Source organism: Sminthopsis crassicaudata, chromosome 2 (assembly GCF_048593235.1).
Source record: "Sminthopsis crassicaudata isolate SCR6 chromosome 2, ASM4859323v1, whole genome shotgun sequence".
Classification (NCBI taxonomy): domain Eukaryota; kingdom Metazoa; phylum Chordata; class Mammalia; order Dasyuromorphia; family Dasyuridae; genus Sminthopsis; species Sminthopsis crassicaudata.
Genome location: NC_133618.1, coordinates 205,588,992 through 205,608,695, shown reverse-complemented (window position 1 = coordinate 205,608,695; position 19,704 = coordinate 205,588,992). Strand labels below are relative to the sequence as shown.

General features: G+C 35.2%; 1 long non-coding RNA gene across 1 annotated transcript in view; it reads left to right on the top strand.

Annotated features, from left to right (window-relative positions):
• Positions 1–732: 732 nt before the first annotated feature.
• LOC141555323 (uncharacterized) overlaps positions 733–19,704 on the top strand; it is a 28,934-nt gene continuing 9,962 nt past the window's right edge. The window contains exons 1-2 of the long non-coding RNA XR_012486157.1: positions 733–832; positions 7,818–7,948. This is a non-coding gene — a long non-coding RNA (uncharacterized LOC141555323). The remainder of the gene's footprint in view (positions 833–7,817; positions 7,949–19,704) is intronic.

Genomic DNA, 19,704 nt, shown 5'->3' with positions numbered 1-19,704 from the left:
AAGCTAGGATTGAATATGTGCATTTTAATTAGCCAGATCCCAAATGGATCTTTTTTTTTCTCACTTTCCTGGTAACTACGGAGATAAGAACTGCTGTGGGCCTCCGAGTGCATGAGGGACCTCTGACATGTGGCCAGGGAATGGATGACACTAATGTTGTTTCTGTCTCTGTGGTTTCTATTGCTTGCTATTCTAAGGTGAAAGAATATTGGTCATTGGAAAAAAGATTCTTATATTCAGAGTATCAAGGGCTAAGTTAATTTTTATAGATGATCTGAAAATATCATGTTTTTGCTTCCTTTTCTACTTCTGCCATAGTCACTACAAAGCAGAAGAGGTTTTATAAGATTGAAGACTGTGTTATGTTTTACTCTATTATGTGGCTTACTAAGGCTAAAGAATTCATCACAAAATAGCCAGCTTACAAGATGAGCCTCTCCATACTTGGGGATGTTGATCTCAAAAAGTAGATAATCTGTTGCCAGGACCATGGAGCAACATAGTAGAATCTTTCAGAGTTTGAATTTTGCTGACATTATCTTTAAGAAATAAGGGCCACATAGCCGACACAATAAGACATTGAAATAAAATTTTATTGAAATTACACTTATAGAAAGTCTAAAATTGGTGTTATTTTCAGCCCCCTTTGTGATGTAGCATGTTAAATGAGACCAAGTGAATGATAAACCACTCTCTCTATATTTTTTGCTTCACTTTATAATTTTGTTCCCACTATAGTCCTTCTCTGATGCCTCATTGTAAGACGAGGGCCCCAGGTTCTTGAGGGTTATGCCATTGGAACACAAGCTCTTCCCACAAAGCTGGAAAGGATGTAAGTAGGAGCCTTCTTTGTGTGACTATTTTGTATTTAGAACAATGAATTACCAAGAGCCCAAGGAGTCAAATAAATAGTGCTTTTTACTAAAAATATATTCCAACATTCACAGGTAAAAGCAGCTTTGAAGGTAGTTTAAAAACCAATTTAGGAAGTTAAAAACCACAATTAAAGTTTAAAAGCAGCTGACAAGGAAGTTCCGCGGGGGTCTCCTGAGCTCTTCACCGAAGTCTCAAATGGAGCTTGGGAAAGAACTATTATATATCTTTTGTCTAAGAATAAGTTGCCTGTAGTGTGATGGATTTTTAAAAATCTATAGCACCTCTCAAAGATGATTCACTAAGTGGCAGAGAAGTTGGTCTCTGCATCATTGGAGGGAATACCTAGAGCAATGAAATTACCCATCCTTGAAATATTCTGATATATTCCTTTCAAAGAAGTGATTGAAATAAACAAACAAAAGTATTTCTTTATCAAAAAGTAAAATAAGCTTCTAATAATAATGCCTAATAATTCTATGAGGCAAGAGGAAGAGAGAATGTGATTCTGCTACCTGTATTCAGTTTATATAGTCACAGTATATGGTAACAAATGATGAGATTTTAATTCCTAGCAAGGTGTTGGTAATTGTTAAATCTAGGCACACTTGGTAATCCCTTTATGAAGTGTGAACCCCATTGTTCTCATTAATCAGGATAAAAAATTGGCGGTCCTTTTGCAGGACTTTAACTAAGCCAAGGAAGGAATTCCAACCTAGAAGGCAAGTACAAAGGAGAACTCTGTATCTATAGTAGAAATATTCACTTCTCCTATTTGGCCATATCACTTTCAAGCAGTGCTACTAGAAAAGTAGGAGATACTGTAGCCAGGAAAAAATTCATTTGAGTTCTTGTGGCAACTACAATAAATCTGAACGACAGTTGTGTTACCATCCTGATCAGAGCACCACATACATTTCTTAAAAAAAAATTATATATTTTTTTCTGCAGTATAGGTCATGGACACACATTCTGGTCAGACCCAGATACTGAAAGGCAATTACTTGAGGAATGAAGCAGTTTCAAGGAGGACAGAAAGACAGTTATGGACAAATGAGAGAACTAGCTCTGGTTTTTAAGATTCAAATTGTGAAGAATTGACCAACTTGGAGTTGATCTAGGAATCTATTTGATAACTCACCCAACAGAGACACTACAACTAAACATTTGTGAATTTTGTTTTCACGTTTATGTGTTATGTTTAACACATCTTACATGAAGTCACAAACCCTTTTTTTGCTTAGCTTAATGTTTGTTGGATGGAATAACTGTCTTCAAGAAATTTCATTATTTGAAGTAGTGTCACTGTATATTTAAAAGTTTGTTTCACATCAGTTTCATTAAAAATGTGAGATGTTCCATGAGAGTAGAGAGCATAATTTTACATTTATTTCAGAAAATTGTACTGTGAAACAGCATAACTATAAAAAAACGTCTATGTTCATGTTCTATGAATGGGAACACAATAGCCACAATTGTTATTCAAAAATTTAAAGTTATCTAATGAATTTATCTTTGAATACTCCAAAGAATGTTCTCTTTAAAACCTCGAGGAGATAGGTTTGAATTGTAGTTCAAATATCATTTAAAATATAGAGGAAGAAAAAGGCTAGATTTACTAGAGAAGTTACTTTTTTTCCCACCTGTATAGCAGTTATACTGGTTCTGCTGATGAAAACCTGTTGGACAATTACTGCAATCTCAGCAATTTTGTTACTAAAATTCTATTCATGGGTCACCCTTCCCCCAGAAGCAACAAAATTGCTCACTCCAGGTTTGTTATCCTTGAAGCTATTTAAGCAGGGAAGTGGGAGGAGATCCTTGTACAGTATATGTGGCTAAAGGCCAAATGCTGCCTCTGGATGTACCATCACTGTTTCTATTCAAGTCTGTGGGAGTTAAATATGTGTATTTGAGAACAGGACTTGGACTTTAGTCAGGAATCCTGACAAGGAGCCTGTTGTGTTGGCTATCAGTAAAAAACAGGCATGGGATCAAGCAGGCATTTAACATGACAATCTTTTATTGCAGCAAAACTATGGTGGGATATTTCCACTGTAAATCATTTCAGTGTAAAAACTATAGAAATTTAAAAGGACAGCCCCCCCTCCAAATATAACAGTTGGCAAGAATTCAGTCTAGAGTATATAATACCATTTTCCTATTAGTTGACATAATTTTGTAAAGCAATAAGATTTACAAACTCCTTTGCTAGGTCATTTCTGTATAAAGTGAGTTGGTGCAGAAAAATCAAGTAATTTCACTTTTCTAGAAACAGTAACTATGGAAGAATTTTTGTATCTTTTATTATACATAACTGGAAAGGAAGCACACACACACACACACACAATCGGCACTATCTGGTCACAGGAAAAATACTACTAATGATTTTCTTTTTGCAAAATCATCCAAAGAATCATAATTTAATTTTTTTTCAATATGACAATACCTGACACACCTATTTGAACTCTGACCTCAGTCATTGTGGCAGGAATTTATCTTGATCTAGCTACAGAGTTCTTAGCTTGTATGCTAAAAATGAGTAAAAAAAAAATGTAAAAAAAAAATGGGTAAGTAGAATTTATTTTTGTTTTTATTGTCTTTAGTTAAATCTAGTTAGAAAATCTTAAGATGTTATTCCATTCACTAATACATTGTTGGTGGATTTGTGAACTGATCCAACCATTCTGGAGAACAATTTGCAACTATATCCAAAGAAAGAACTATCAAACTGTGTATACCCTTTGATCTAGCAGTGTTTTTTACTAAGTCTGTATTCCAAAGAGATCATAAAAAAGGGGAAAGAACCTACATATCTAAAAATGTTTATAGCATTTTTGTAGTGGCAAAGAATTGGAAACTGAATGGATGCCCATTAGTTGGGGAATGGCTGAATAAATTATTATATGAATGTTATGGAATATTTTTGTTCTATAAGAAATGATCAGCAAGCTGATTTTTGGAAGGCCTGGAAAGGCTTACTAAACTGAAGCTAAGTGAGTAGAACCAAGAGTACATGGTACATATGTGATGATCGTGGTACATATGTGATGATCAATTGTGACTTGGCTCTTTTCAAGAGTGTAGTGATTCAAGGCAATTCCAATAGACTTGTTATGGAAAGAGCCACCCATTTTTGAAGAGAGGACTATGGAGACTGAATGTGGATCACAGCATAGTATTTTTGCCTTTTTTTGTTGTTTGTTTGCTTTTTTTTTTTCTTTCTTTCTCATTTTTCCTTTTGATCTGATTTTTCTTGAACAGCATGATAAATATGGAAATATGTTTAGAAGAATTGTACATGTTCCCCTGTTTGGATTGCTTGTTGTGTAAAGGAGAGGGGAAATGTGGAAGGAAGGAGAAAAATTTGGAACACAAGGTTTTACAAGGGTGAATGTTGAAGACTATCTTTGCATATATTTTGAAAAATAAAAAGCTATTACAAATTTTAAAAAGATGCTGTTGTATTAGTATTGCTCTTGTTATTAGATATAGAATGATGCGTTAAAACTACAAAGCATGATGACAACTTGGTTAAAATGATTATCCATAAGTTCCTTAATCTTATCAAAGATTAATGTAGACCCACTCTCAGAAATAAGCATCCAAGTGTTGGAAACACATCACAAAGGATTATAGTTGTTCAAATAGAGGTTTAATAACTTTAAATCATTTTGAGGGGGGTATACAACAATCATGTTTGGACATGTCTGGAATAATCTTTTGTTTTTACCAATTACGTGTAAAAACAATTTTTAATATTCATTTTACAAATTTTGAATTCCAAATTCTCTCCCTCTCTTCCTGTACCCTTCCCCCACAATAAGCAATTTCATATAAGGTACACATTCATAATCATGCAAAATATATTTCCATATTAGCCATGTTGTGAAAGAAAACACAAAGAAACTACTAGAAAAAAATAAAGTGAATAACATTATATTTTAATCTTAATTCAAACTCTTATAAGTTCTTGCTTTGAAGATGGATAATATTTTTCATCATGAGTTTTAAAAATTGTCTTGTATTTTATTGTGTTATATTGCTGAGAAAAGTGAATCCATTCACAATTTATCATGATACACAATATTGCTGATTCTTTTTAATTTACTTCAGAGAATCAATTCATCTAAGTCTTTCCAGGTTTTTTTTTCCCCTGAAATCATCCTCCTTATTTCTTTTAGTACAATAATATTCCATTGCAATCATATACCACAGCTTATTCATCTATTCCCCACTTGATGAACAGCTCTTTAATTCCAAATTCTTTGGGAATTACACTACAAAAAGAGCTGTTATAAATATTTTTGTACAAATAGATGTTTTTTTCCCTTAAAACATTCCTTAGGATACAGACTTTTCAGAAGGATGAGAGCAGTTTTATAGCACTTTGGGCGTAGTTCTAAATTGCTCTCCAGAATGGTTAGATGAATTCACAACTTCACCAACAGTACATCAGTGTCCTCATTTTCCCTCATCCCTTCCAACATTGATCATTTTCTTTTTCTGTCATAGTTAGTGAATCTGATAGGTTTAAGGTAGTAGTTTAGAGATATTTAATCTGCATTTCTATAATCAATAATGATTTAGAAAAAATTTTCATACAACTATAAATAGTTTTGATTTCTTCATCTAATACTGTCAGTAAATATCCCTTGACCATTTAATTTGAGAATGATTTATATTCCTATAAATTTAACTCTATTTTCTATATATTTGAGAAACAAGGCCTTTATCAGAGTCACTCACTTGCTATAAAATTTTCCCTCAGCTTTTTGCTTCCCTTCTAATCTTGATTGCATTGGTTTTGAATGAGCACTTTTTCTTGACCTCTAATTTGCGTTTATTTCATCCTTTCTTATATTAGAGTTATTTGTGAACTTGTCCCAGATCTTGTTAGATGGTAAAATTAAGAAATTGAGCCATATAACTTCAGAGCTCCCTTAGAGCTTCAAATCAATGATTAGGGAAAGACCTTAATTTAGAAAGCAAAGATCATTCTTTGCATCCCAAGTCAAAGCCAATTACCTTGACTTCTGTCTTGCCATAGGACTTCCATGATTCTGGAGGAAAGAGCTCAATGGCTTTGTGCAGTTCTGTCTCACTTAAATGCAATTCATGAGCAAATCAAGACATCAACATCTTGATGTCATTGGTCCTCTTCCAGAAAGAAGGGGTAAGCTCTTTGCAAATAGATTCAGTACTTTGTTGGATTATTCCTAACACTTTAGCATCTAGTATAATGTTTTACATGTATTTCATAAACATTTTTAAAATGCTTGTCAAATTAAATAAAGAAATTGGATTAAATTAAGAACCCTGGAATAGTCTTGTAAAATTAATAATCTTTCTTCCTTACTTAAAAAAGTTTATAAATAAGTTTTTATTGATGCTTTTTTTTTATATCACCTTATTTTCTTTAAATGTCCCTTTCTCAAGGAAAATAATTCAATATGAGTAGTATTTTTAAAGACAAAAATTAAAAAGAGGGGAAACTAAGCATAACTCATCAACATATTTTAAAATATATGCAATATACAAATGTATAGATCTCCTGAATCTGTAAGGAGTTGGTATGGAAGTATCATTTTATATCTTTTATTCTGAGTCATACTCGTTTTTTTTTTTTTACAATTTTACAACATTAATTTTTTTATGTGTAGTTGTTCTTTCTGCCAATTATTGTGTATTGTTTTCCTAGTTCTATTTTCTTCATTCTGCATCAGGTCTTGTATATCTTTCCATACTTCTCTGTATTTGTCACATTCATAATTTTTATAGAACAGTAATATTCCATTACATTCATGTACCACAATTTGTTTGGCAAGAGTTTATTATCTTTCATAATAATTAAAATAATTTATGTTGACAAAGCAGTTTGCAGTTTACAGAGTATTTTTCTCATGACCCTATGAGACAGGCGGGGAAAATATTATTTTGCTTATTTTAATAATGAGGAAACTGAGGCTCTTAAAGTTAGATTGTAACATTAGAACTTAGAGAGTTACCTAAGTTACTCTTAAGAGTTACCTAAATTACTCTTAAGTGAGTTATCTAAGGCCACATAGCTAATAAGTTTCTGAACTAGAATATAAATGTTTTCAGAGTATGCCTAATGCTTTTCATATCTTGCTACTTTTCCAATGGAAAAACAGATAACTTTCACAGGTTCTTCAGAATTACCTAGACTGTGCTAAAGTCCCGTTTAGTTTTTTTCATACATCAATGGATCTCTGATTTCTTGAATATTGGTATTACCTCCAATGGGGCAAATCACAATAAATGTACCCCTTTTCATCCTATATGATTGTTATCCATGTCCTCCCATAAATCCTCCACATGCTAATGTTCTTCCTCCTGGTTCTCTTGACATTGTATGAAAATTAATAAAGCATGTGGGCTACTTAATCCTTACAATCACTACTTGACTGGCTGGTTTCTTTTCCCAATTATACACGTCTCTGATGCTCTTCTTTATGCTATTCCCCTGCTCTTAGTTCTTCATTAGTAGCATGGTATAGCCTGCTATGTATCTCTCCTTTGTCCAGTGGATTACCTGCATTTCTTCAGAATTGGTGTACTCTAACTGCAGCCATGTAACATCACTGGAAAAATACCAATATTTAAAACAAACAAATAAAAATAAGCCTTGTTTCAAGGAGAAGGCTGGAATGTATAAAAGCACTGGATGTTTTCTATAAGCAATCCAACCCAATCTATTCTTACCATTTATTTCTGAGCCCAAATCATTGTCTATCCACAATATCTGTATATGATATATATGTACTGATAGACTCTAAATAAGATTATCTATCTAATTCAAATCAATAATGGGTACTCTTTACCTACTTGATTTTTCTTGTGTACATAAATTAAATCTCTCTCTCTCTCTCTCTCTCTCTCTCTCTCTCTCTCTCTCTCTCTCTCTATGAATGTCATTTAAGAGGCTTTGCAATATCCCAGTTCTTGATATCATACTCTCAATTTCACTTGTGAACAAGATCACCGGAAGCATCACTAAATCTAAAGGGAAGAATGGACAGGACACATTTCATGATAATAGAAAACACCTTTGGTGAGAATGTTATCTTCTGTTTTCGAATTGATTGATAATTAGTAGTTCATTGGATAAAGGTGACTCTTTTATAGCTTTCAAGCTCTTTGGTATTTTTTATGCTCGTATTAAGTACTTCAGTCTTAAAGTTAATGTTTTACTCTACTAAGCCAATTGGTTTTTTATAAACAACAAACAAGCACATCAGGAAGTTGTATTCTCCAACTCATTCAGTTAATTCTGTGACTATAAAGAAGTAGTTTAATATTGTTTACAAATGTCAACCTTTTTCTTTATCACACCTTGATCAAATATTTATTTAGTGCATATATACATTTTGAGAAAGTAGATTTATAGGCATATAGTTATTGATCTAACAGATGTATCATTTGCAAAAGGAACCTGGAAGAGGTAGAAAGGATCTGACTACAATATGATTGTCAATCACCCAGCATTCTCCTGGGACTAACTCCCTATTACTCCCAAATACTCTCTAGAAGTTATCTGTCAATAATTGGTTTGCCATAAGGAGCTGGAAACTGATTGGATGCCAATCCATTGGAGCATGACTGAATAAGCTATGATATATGAATGTTATGGGATGTTATTGTTCTATAAGAAATGATTATCAGGATGATTTTAGAAAGGCCTGGAGGAACTTACATGAACTAATGCTAAGAAGTGAGTAGAATCAAGAGAACATTGTACACAGCAACAATAATGTGGATCAATTCTGATGGACATGGTTCTTTTCAACAGTGAAGTGATTCAGGCAAGTTCTAATGATCTTGTGATGGAGAGAGCCATCTGCACCAAGAGTGAGAGGACTATGGGGACTGAGTGTGGACCACAACATAGTATTTTTACTTTTTGTTGTTGTTTGCTTATATTTTGTTTTCTTTCTTAATTTTTCTCTTTTTGGTCTGATTTTTCTTGTGCAGTATGATAATTGTGGAAATGTGTATAGAAAAACTGCACATGTTTAATATATATTGGATTATTTGCCATCTAGGGGAGGGATAGGAAGGGAGGGAGGAAAAAAAATGGAACATAAGGATTTGCAAGGGTGAATGTTGAAAACTATTTATGCATATGCTTAAATAAAATAAAATGCTTAAAAAGTAATTGGTTTGCCATTTCCTAACCCATGGATCATTCCATCTAATAATAACATTCCAGGATGTTAGCATTCAACACAAAACCAAACTAATAGTTAAATTATTTGACTATTCAGTTAAAATATAATAATCACAGTAATGGCCCCCCAGTAACAGAAATCATAGTAAACCTCAATTTTCCCCTATCAGGAAGTTTGCTTAAAATATACTTATTGCCTCCAAATATTTTGGGTTCAGAGTGGGGTAAGAAGAATCTTCACAACACAGCCCAGGGAAATAGGAGATCAGCCATGCAGGGGAAAATCACAGGGGCTCCAATAGTAGGCAAGGCATAATGTTGAGTGTCAGGCTCCAACATACCTGACTGCTGGTCCTTTCTATAGAAATATCAACTGCTGCATGCTCTTGTCTCCCAACGCTGTACATCAGCTTGCTCTGATGAAAAGGACAGAAATGATCGTTCATGCATCCAGCTTTATTTGCCTCAAGAGATGAAAGGGATTACTGCCTTCCCAGTCCCAGGATCTGGAAAGGGATTATGCCCATGTATGCAGTCATGCTAGATCATTTCTCTTCACTGCCTCCACATTGCTCTAAATGTCCTTTTACTCCTTCGTTTTCAACCTCTGTATGTTGACTTGCATTTTGCATTATTTCTACAAGCCAAAATCAAAATAGGTAGTGCTGACCAACTGGAAAAAATGTCCCTTGCAATACTTGCAGTCCCTGTAGAAACTCTATCCCCAAGATTTTGAAACACATGCCAACAAACACATTCTCTACATCCTCCCCCTCAATAAACTTTTAGAGTCTCTCCTACTCACGTGCTACAGAACAGAGCTAGAGGAAGTCAGCCAACTGAGCAGACTGGGTTCACTACAAATTTATGTTATCTAATCTCAACTGGATCTGCTGTGCAAGAAGACAATTCTTTTGCTCCTTTGTAATTGATTCCCTATCCCAGCTCCCTCAGAAGCTATTCCAAAGCTTCTTTTTCTCTCTGAGTCACTTAGACCTTTCTCCTCTCTTAGCTGAGGACTTTACTTCTTACTTTACTAAAAAAAAAAAAATCTGAGGCCATTCAATCTAAATTACTTTCCTCTTTTTTTTTTTTCTTGCAAAACCTCTTGACATAATTTCCCTTCTGTGTTTATTCTCTTTTCCTTTATTTCATTCTCTGAAGTAGCTTTGATAAGATTAATAGCTTTATGCATGCATTTGATACCCCTCCTTTCCTTTTTACTCCAGCAAAATGCCCTTATTTATCCCCTTTCTCTAGCCTTTACTAGCAACTGGTTCCAACCTTCCATATTCTCATTTATCCTTTTAAAAAACAAAATTCTTCACTTGACTATCCAATTTCATCAAACTGTTTTATATATATTTTTTTCTATTTCATTAAAAGAAACTATCCTCATTTGATGTCTTCCCTTCCTCTCCTATCACTCAGGCTTCAGACTTTTGCAATCTGGCTCCTGATCTCATCATTCAACTGAAATTTCCATTCCCAAAGTCATTAATGATCTTTTAATTGCTAAATCTGATAGTCTGGTTTCAATCACTATTCTATTCAACCTATTTGTAGCATTTAATTCTGCTGACCATCTATCCACTTTTCCTGAATATGCTTTCTAATCTGGGTTTTTCTAATATGTTGTTATTGTTGTCTGGTCATGTCTGCCTCTAAAGTCCATAGAATTTTCTAGGCAATAGGAATTATTGGTCATTTCTTCCTCCAGTGTGTCCCTATTTTACAGATGAGGAACTTGGGCAAACCAGGGTTACATGATTTGCCCAGGGTCATAAAGGTGGTAAGTGTCTGAGGCTAGATTTAAGCTCAGATCTTCCTTGTTCCAAGACTAATACCCTACCCACTGCATCCCAAATTTTATATTTTGTATTATGTATTTCCAGTTCTTCTCTATCCTGTTGTAATGCCAGAGAAACTGAGGCAAGACAGAGATCAGTTTTTAATCTTTTTAATGTGGAGAGTTTAGGCTAGCTAGCCAAATCAAACTCATGTTCAAAATTCATCTGGACCTGAGGGATTGAAGCAGGGACCTTTTATAGGGTTTTTAGCTAAACAGGACATATAGCCTGAATATACAATTGTATAGAGGAACAGAGGCAGATAGGAGTGGGGCAAAGACGCTGGGTGGATGGATAAACCATAATTCTGGGAGAAGACCATAACTTAGTCCTGACAGGGTAACATAAGAAAGTCAACATAAGAAAGTTGAGGGCAGAAGACAGTGAGGCAAGGGACAATACTCAAATGAAGGGGGAAATATCTTAGCAAGGATTGAAATAAGGCATTTGGAGTTTTATGACTCAATGGTATTTCAAGGCTTCTTTTCTGACTCAATTCTCCCAGTTCTAATGGCAAGGATGGGGGAGCATAATAATTTTATTCAGGGTATAGCAATTCAGGGCATGATAATTCAGAGCATAATACTGTTTGGTCATCATTCAAAAGTCTCTTTTGCTGGGTCATCACCCATAATATGGCCATCTAACTCTTTTCTTATTTCTAGTCTCTCTGTTCTTGACTTCATCAGTTTCCATGGGCTTAAAGATCATCTTTATGCAGATGATCCTTCTCTGAACTTCACTTTTGCTTCACTAAACTAGATGAAATTTAAAAATCAATACATCTAAGACAGATTCATATTTCTCTCCTCTATTTTTTCTCAAGTGCATATTTTTCTCCTCTATTTCCCTCAAATGAAGCAATCATCTTTCCAGTCTCCCAGGTTAAAAATGTTGATATTATTATCAATTCCTAATATCATCCCTTGCTGAATCTTGCAGTTTCTGCTTCTACAACATCTCTTACCTCCTGTCTATTTTCTTTCCTTCATATAATCATTAACTTTAGTTCAGGATCTCATCATCTCTAACCTAGACTATTTTAATGATTCTATAATTTCATTTTTCACCAAATTCCTTCATCATTCCCTAGAAAACTCTTCACCCTGGAAAATCACTTCAGACACGTGAATTCTCACACTAAGAAATTATCCATAGCCTCTGTGGTCTCTCTCTCTCTCTCTCTCATCTCTCTCTCTCTCTCTCTCTCTCTCATCTCATCTCTCTCTCTCTCTCTCTCTCTCTCTCTCTCTCTCTCTCTCTCTCTCTCTCTCTCTCTCTCTCTCTCCAATTCTTTCAAGACTATTAAAGAGAGCACCTAGGCCAGCAATTTTAGACTGCAAGCCAAACTTCTCCACCTTACCTAAATAGGGAACCTTCCTCTAACCCCCTTTCAGCTATCTTTTATGGGTTTCATTTCTCAGTTCTATTACACAGACACTGTTTTTCTTTTTACTTATATTTGTATTCCCAGTTTAGTTCACTAGTTGGCATGTAGCAGGTGCTTGATAAATGCTTGTTGACTAGTTGACTAATTGATTTCTCATTCTCAAATGTCTCTCTACTGCAATCCCATCCCCACACAATGGATAAAAATATTTCCTTAAGCATAGTTCTGATCTACTCTCCTAAAGAAATTCCAGCTGCTATCACCTTAAAGATAAAAACATATTTTTGGTTTTGCTCCAACCTATATTTCCATCACTATTTTATATTATTCCCCTTCCTGTAATTTACAATCCAGTCAAACTGGACTTTTTTCTTGTTCATCACACATAGCTTGCTATCTCCTATCTCCATGTCTTTTCAATGGCCATGCTCCATGTCTAGAATGTACTATCTTTATTCCCCCCCTATAGAATCATCCTCTTCTTGAGTATAGTAGTAGCTTAATAGTCATAGGATGAATGAATGAATAAGGACTTTTGAATAACACTCTCAAGGTGATCCTTACCCTAGTTGATTCTAAGCTCTTGGCTCTTGAATTTGAAATCAGTTTGTCAGTAAAATCCTTTAAAGACTAAGTATCTTGTCCAAACCTATCTGTGGATTTTGTTGAGTTTGCATTTCTTATGTTTTGCACTGATACATCATAAGCTCATTCATGTCAACTGTTCTTCACATATTATTAAATTTATATGCATTCTCAGTTCCTGCCGAATAGCACTACCATATGTCCTTTGGACTTGACATTCTGTCATCTCTCTCTGTCTGTCTTTCCACAAACCATCCCTCATACTTAGAATGCATTTCCCCACTTCTTTTGTGAAGCCTTTCCTAACCCCTTCTCCCTTCCCCACCTCAAACTGTCCCTTCTCAAATTACCTTGTTTTTGCTGATGTGAGTACATGTTTTATCTTCCCAGTAGATCTTATGCTCTTTGAGGGCAGGAACTTTGTCTTTTGTCCTTAATGCCTAATACTTTGTACCCAGAAAGGACTTTAAAATGACTGATGAATGGAATTATACTATTCTTGAAGGTTTAGGGAATGCTATTGCACAAAACATTCTTTAATAATTGAAATTTAGACCAATTTTTTTCTATTCTGTCAAACAATCAACAAGGGCTTGTTACTTTATTTTTGGAAGTAATTGGGGATAAGAGACTTGACCAGGATCACATGGTAATTTCTGAGACAAGATTTGAACTCCAATCCTCCTGATTTCAAAGCGGTTTCCTTTATCCCTTTCTGAGTGCAGTTTGACAAGAGGAAGCTGTCCCAGAGCAGGACCCAGGCTATTGGCAGGGATTTCCTAGAGGAACTCTAACTGGGAAAGGAGGGGAAAGGTGGGTGACCATCTCATCCTTTATCAGGGCTCACGTGGTTTCCTAGAGTGTCCAGCCCAGAGGTGCAGGACAATATGGACATTTTCTAGTTCCGGGGAAATTGTTCTGAAGTGATTGCTCCAGGGCCAGGACCAGAGAATAGTGACAGGGACAGTATTGATTCTTTCTCACTACGTTGGTAGACTCTGACTGCCAGGTTCATATCTGCTGGGGAAATGGAAACTCAGCAAACATATAGATGAGTGTATTCATTCCCCTTGTCTCATTGAACATGCTCCAAGAGGGTTTATTAGGTACCAGCACTTCAGTAAGCACCAGGGATAAAACAGAAGGTAAAAACATGAGCCCTGCTCTCCAGAAGCTCATATTCCAATAGAGAAAGCAAAATACAAATAACTATGTATATATGTAATGGCAGAGAAACTGAGCAAGATAGAGATTGAGAGGATTCAATACAGAATTTATTAAATGGAGAGATTTACTGGGACCAAATGGATCCATGGTTTGGTCCCAGAGCTGAATGAGACTATAGTCTCAAAGAATCCAGCCCTGAATGTTGGATACAAGATTCTTTTATAGGGTAACAAGAACAATGACATAATGGGGGAGGTACCTGGATGGGGATGACATAATGGGGGGAGGAACCCATGAGGATGACATAATGGAGGCAGGCACCTAGGATGGCATAATGGAGAGAGGTACTGAGGAGGCTCCTGAAATTCTAATGAAGTCTAAAACGGATAAAGACCTTTATCCCATCAAACATTAAGAGGGAATGATTATAGCCTAAGGTCTAAGATATAAGGCCTTTATCCTAACATTAAAAGGGAATGGTTATAACCTGAGGCAGAGTAACTGAATAGGACAATTAGGGAAACTGGGTCAGGACATTAAAAGAGAACTGTGGCAACAACAATGCAAAACATATTCAGTGTAAATGGAAAAGTGGAGGGTGATTTTAGAAAGATGGGTGGTGGTTGGAAGGACAACCAGGAAAGGCTTCCTGCAGGAACAGGATTTGAGAAGAGTCTTTTTATAATTAATTTTAAAAGTTTTTGGATTTTTTTGTTTGTTTCTTGTTTTATTTTGAGATAGATCTTGAAGGGAGAAGCTTGAGAGTGGAGGGAAGGAGGAAGAGTATTCCAGACACAAAGGATTGCCTGGATAAATGTATGGAATCAGGATATGGAATGTCATATGTGAGGCAGTGAAGATGGATGATAGGGCACTCAGAGTTAAGTTTAAGGAGACTGACAAGGATGCCTGCAGACATTTGGAAACTGTTGGAGTTTCTTGAATAGAGGGTGACATTTAGATCTGTGCTTTAGGAAGATTACTGGCAGCTGAGTAGAGGATGGATTGGAGAAGGGAGAAACTTAAGATAAGGAAACCAATTAGAAGGCTATTAAAATAGCAAGAGATGAGGAGGGCTTATACAAAGATTGTGAGTGGAAAGAAAGGTATATATTCAAGGGGATATTGTGAAGATAAGGCAATAATAACAACAAGATTTGACAACAGATTGAATATGTGAGGTGAATTTAAGTGAAGAGCCAAGGAGGATACTGGGTCCAATCTGGTGACTGGAAGGATGGTGGGACCTTAGACAGTAGTAGGAAGCTGGCTGAAAGGGAAGAGTTGGATAGGAAAGACAATCCATTCCTAATCATAAATATAGAACAACTCTAAAGAAATTTCATGTTTTCTCCTCAACTTTCTCTTAAATAAATAAGTCCTAATTATTTTAGATGTTTTTCACAAGCCACATTCTCCAGTTTTTTCATCACTGTCATGTTCCTGCTTTGGAATTTCTTCAAATTTTCAGTCTTATTTAAATTACAATTTATCATAATGACTTTATATTATAATACTAATTTTTAGTGTACAAGCCTCCAGTCAGATTTAATGACATGTCATTTATTTAACACCTATTCTATAATACTGAATACTAAAACAGAATCTTGGAGTTGGAGTGGACCTCAGAGGCATTCTACTCCAACTTAAACAGATCATTTCATTTTTAGGTGGCTAAAATTTGCCCTTCTGCAACATCTACCTAGATTTTGCTTTCTGGAATCAAGCAGAATAAATTCATTCCCTCTACCAAATAATAACCATTACTTCAAGACTGCTCATGTGTCCCCTAGATTTTCTCTTCTTCAGCTTAATCATTCCTAGTTCTTTCAATTGATACTCATATGGCATGATTTTTCAGAGTCTTCATTATTGTGGTTGCCCTCCTATGGGTGCTACCCAATTTATCAATGTCATTCCTAAAATATTCAGTGCTGGTGTCTAGAACTGAATATAATTATTTGTTTTTCTTTTTCTATTTTTTTGCTGAGGCAAAAGTGAATTGTCCAGGGTCACAAAGCAAGAAAATGTTAAATGTCTAAGACCAGATATGAACTCAGGCCCTCCTGACTTCAGGGCTGCTGCTCTATCCACTGCACCACCTAGGCACCCCAAACTAAATATAATTCTGACCTAAGTATAGTACAGTGGTACTACCACTTTCCCAGCCTTGGATGAAATGTCACTCTTAATGCTGTCTGATTGTGTTGGCTTTCATGGTTAACATCATATGTCATTGAAACATCTTGAGTTAGTAGTCCATTAAAAGTCTGATGGACTGCCACCTAGCCATGACTCTCCTATACTAGACTTATGAACTGGGGTTTTTTGAAACTAAGAACATGAATTTTTCTTTTCAGTTAAGTAGTTTTTTCTTCTCTGTATTCAATGAACAAAATAATTTATCTTAATTTTCCCCTTGTAAACAACAACTCATATGACCCACAAAGAGAAGAAAACTTTTTCCCATACTTTCCAGATGACACTTTCAATGCTTTCTAAAGATGGTAAATTATGGGAGACACCAGAAACAGACAAATTTGGCCATGGCTATATTTAATGAAATGCCTTCGAGCCAGACAAGGGCAATTTTGTCTGTTTCTGGTGTCTCTTAAGTTACCGTCTCCTCTTTATTTTCTTCCTGGGTACATCAAGACTGAGTAAACAAGAAGTTGACCTTGCTCCTCCCTCAATGATAGGTACACTCACATTGCTGTTATTCTCAGAGGACATCCGAAGAGTGATGTCTTGACTTGCGAGTGAATTTGATTTGAGTGAGGTAGGCCTTTGCAAAATTACCAGCCTCACTTTCTCCTCCAGTCATCAGAATCTAGTGGCCAGATATGTCAGAATAACTGGCAATGGCCTGGGTTTAGGCAGAGTTTGTCCTTTTTTTTTTAAGCTAAGGTCTTTCCCGGGTGTGAGTTTGTCTGAGGCAATGTACATTCTGTAGTTAAAAGCAAAAGATGGATCAGTTTGCCTTCACAAAAGAATCCCTCAAGGAAGGGAAGGCCATCAAAATTTCTGTCCAGAACAGAAACAATTGCTATTTACACTAACTCTGAGCTATCAACCCAGACGATGAGTTTGGACACTCACATAGTTTTGTCACATACCAACCCCTTGTGCTCATCTGTATCACAGGTTCTGTTCCTTTGTTCACCAGTCTCTAAAGCAATCAGAAGTCTTCGCTTTCTCATATAAAAATGTACTGAATGTGGCTTATGTAATGTGAGCACTCTCTGAACCACCAACCAGTAAGGATCTTTGGGTCCAAAGCATTGTAAGAAAGTCAGTCCATAACATGTCCCTATATTTCATTTGTAGTCCATAAAATGTCTAATAGTGCTATGCACATAGTAGGCACTATTACATTTGAATTTAACCAGACTTAAGTCCTGAAAATAGCAATGAAATTAGCTTAACCAAATTTTAAAATATTAATTTTATATTTTAGTCTAAATTATTAGAATTATAATCTCTAAAAATCAATATTTGGTAGAAAAAATTTAAAATACAAGTTTGGAGGTTAATATTGTTACATGGAAAAAATGACACTTTAAAATTACAAGTATTTGTAATTTCTTCTGTGTTATTATTTCTTCTACTAATGTCTATCTTCATGAGTTGCTTCCATTCAGAAAAATTCATCTGGTGGTTTTCTGGTGAATAGCTTCTCTAAACTTAGATCATTACTCGAATGAGAAACGCAGAGGCTATCATGGGACCTATCCTTGAAGCTTTTCCAGCATGGTAAGACCTGCCAAAATTGGCAGTCTGCTGGAGTAGTCTTTGAAAATCCTGGGTCTCCTCCAGGCCAAATGGAGTCATTGGAAGGAGTTAATGGTAATGATTATTTAATAAGATGTGCCAAGATGAATCTACTCAGCCATCAGAATAGCATATGATTTGAGTTATTTTTCCAATAGTTGTAATGTATTGTACCGATCCATCCATCCTGCCTTTGCCAGCTCCCCTTGTGGGTAATGGCCTTTACAAAATGACCGGCTGGCCAGAATTAAAGATGCAAAACTAGAAGTGAAATGAAGCCAACTGGCCCACAAAAGAAATAGATTCACGATCTAGATGTTAGTAATTCAACAATTCAGTATTTTGTGCCAGCTCCGAGCAGAACCTTCACATACAAAGAGAAAAATGAAACAAATCCCTGATATTAAGGAGTTTACATTGTACCGTATCACATACTTATCAATGGAACTAAACAATTATAAACATAATAGTGTGAATTTTTCAAAAGTTTTATTGTTGTGCTTTAAAAATATTTTAAAATGACATGATTATATTCTTAAAAACATTTTGTGACTTTGAATTTAGTTGCCTATTCTAAATTATAAATTAAATATCATTGAAGAGACCCATATTCAATAAAATTAAGTAGTGGTATGTTATTGGAAAAATTCAATAAAACATTATTGAGTGGCTACTATGTATGAGGCCCCATATTAACTCCTGTGAGTGTACTAGACACAGTCTCACTAGTAAGAAACTTGCATTTTAATAAGTGGGGAAAAAGATTTGTAAGCAAATGAATATAATATAATAAAGTATGGAAGTGTATTATGTTGTCTAGAAGATTTTGCTTTTTGGATTCAGAAATCTGAGACTATTATATACACAATAGTCCTGCCCTGGTCAGAAGACCTTAAGACTCTCTGGTGACATTCCTGGCTGTATCCTTTCCTTTCCCTTTCCCAATTCCAGTATGAAGGAAGTTGGTAGGTTACCCTAATTTGAAGATGTTGGTACAAACTCCAGTGGAAAGAGAGAATCAGAGGAATGTTCTTATTTTGTTGTCCATGACAATCACTGTATTAATTGTCTCTAATTAGTTAATCTAAAAGTATTAAACATCTACTGAATGTCAATTATACTAGGCAACCAAGAACACAATGATGAAAATTAAAGTATCTGTGCCCCTTGAGAAGCATATTATATTATGTTGTATTATATATATATATCCATCAATGTGTGTAACTAAAACAAGGTTGTTATAGGAAGGGACATGAACATCTAAGGGTGGGGTATAAGAAAATGCTTCATATAGAAGGTGATACCAGAGCTAAATTTGAAAGGAAAATAAGGATTCTAAAAGGTAGAGATGAGGAGAGAAAATTCCAGATATGAGGAATAGCCTATTTGAATGCAAACTGAGCTGGAAGATGGAATGTCATATGCAATAATAAATAAACAAGTCAGTTTGGCTAAACTATGTAACAGAACTTTTAAAACTTTTTCTACTTGCAACCCCTCTTAGTTTGAGAAATTTTTACATGATCCCAGTTATATAAGTATATAAAATAGGTATACAAATCCAACATTTACTTATAATAAATCATAATTTCATGACCCCCACATTTAGTTACCAAACCCCATATGGGTTGTGAACCACAGTATAAGAAGCTGAGTCATAGAGTTTAGAAAGGGAGCAAAGTATCATAGCACTGGAAATTCAGGTTGGAATAAGGTTGTGAAGAGCTTTAAATGCCAAACAAAGGAGTTTATATTTTATCCTAGAAGTAATATGAATCACTGAAATTTATTAAGTAGAAGAGTGATTTGATTAGGCTTTTGTTTTAGATACATATATCCCTTGGGCAGATATGTGGAGGATGGTTTGGAGAAGGAAA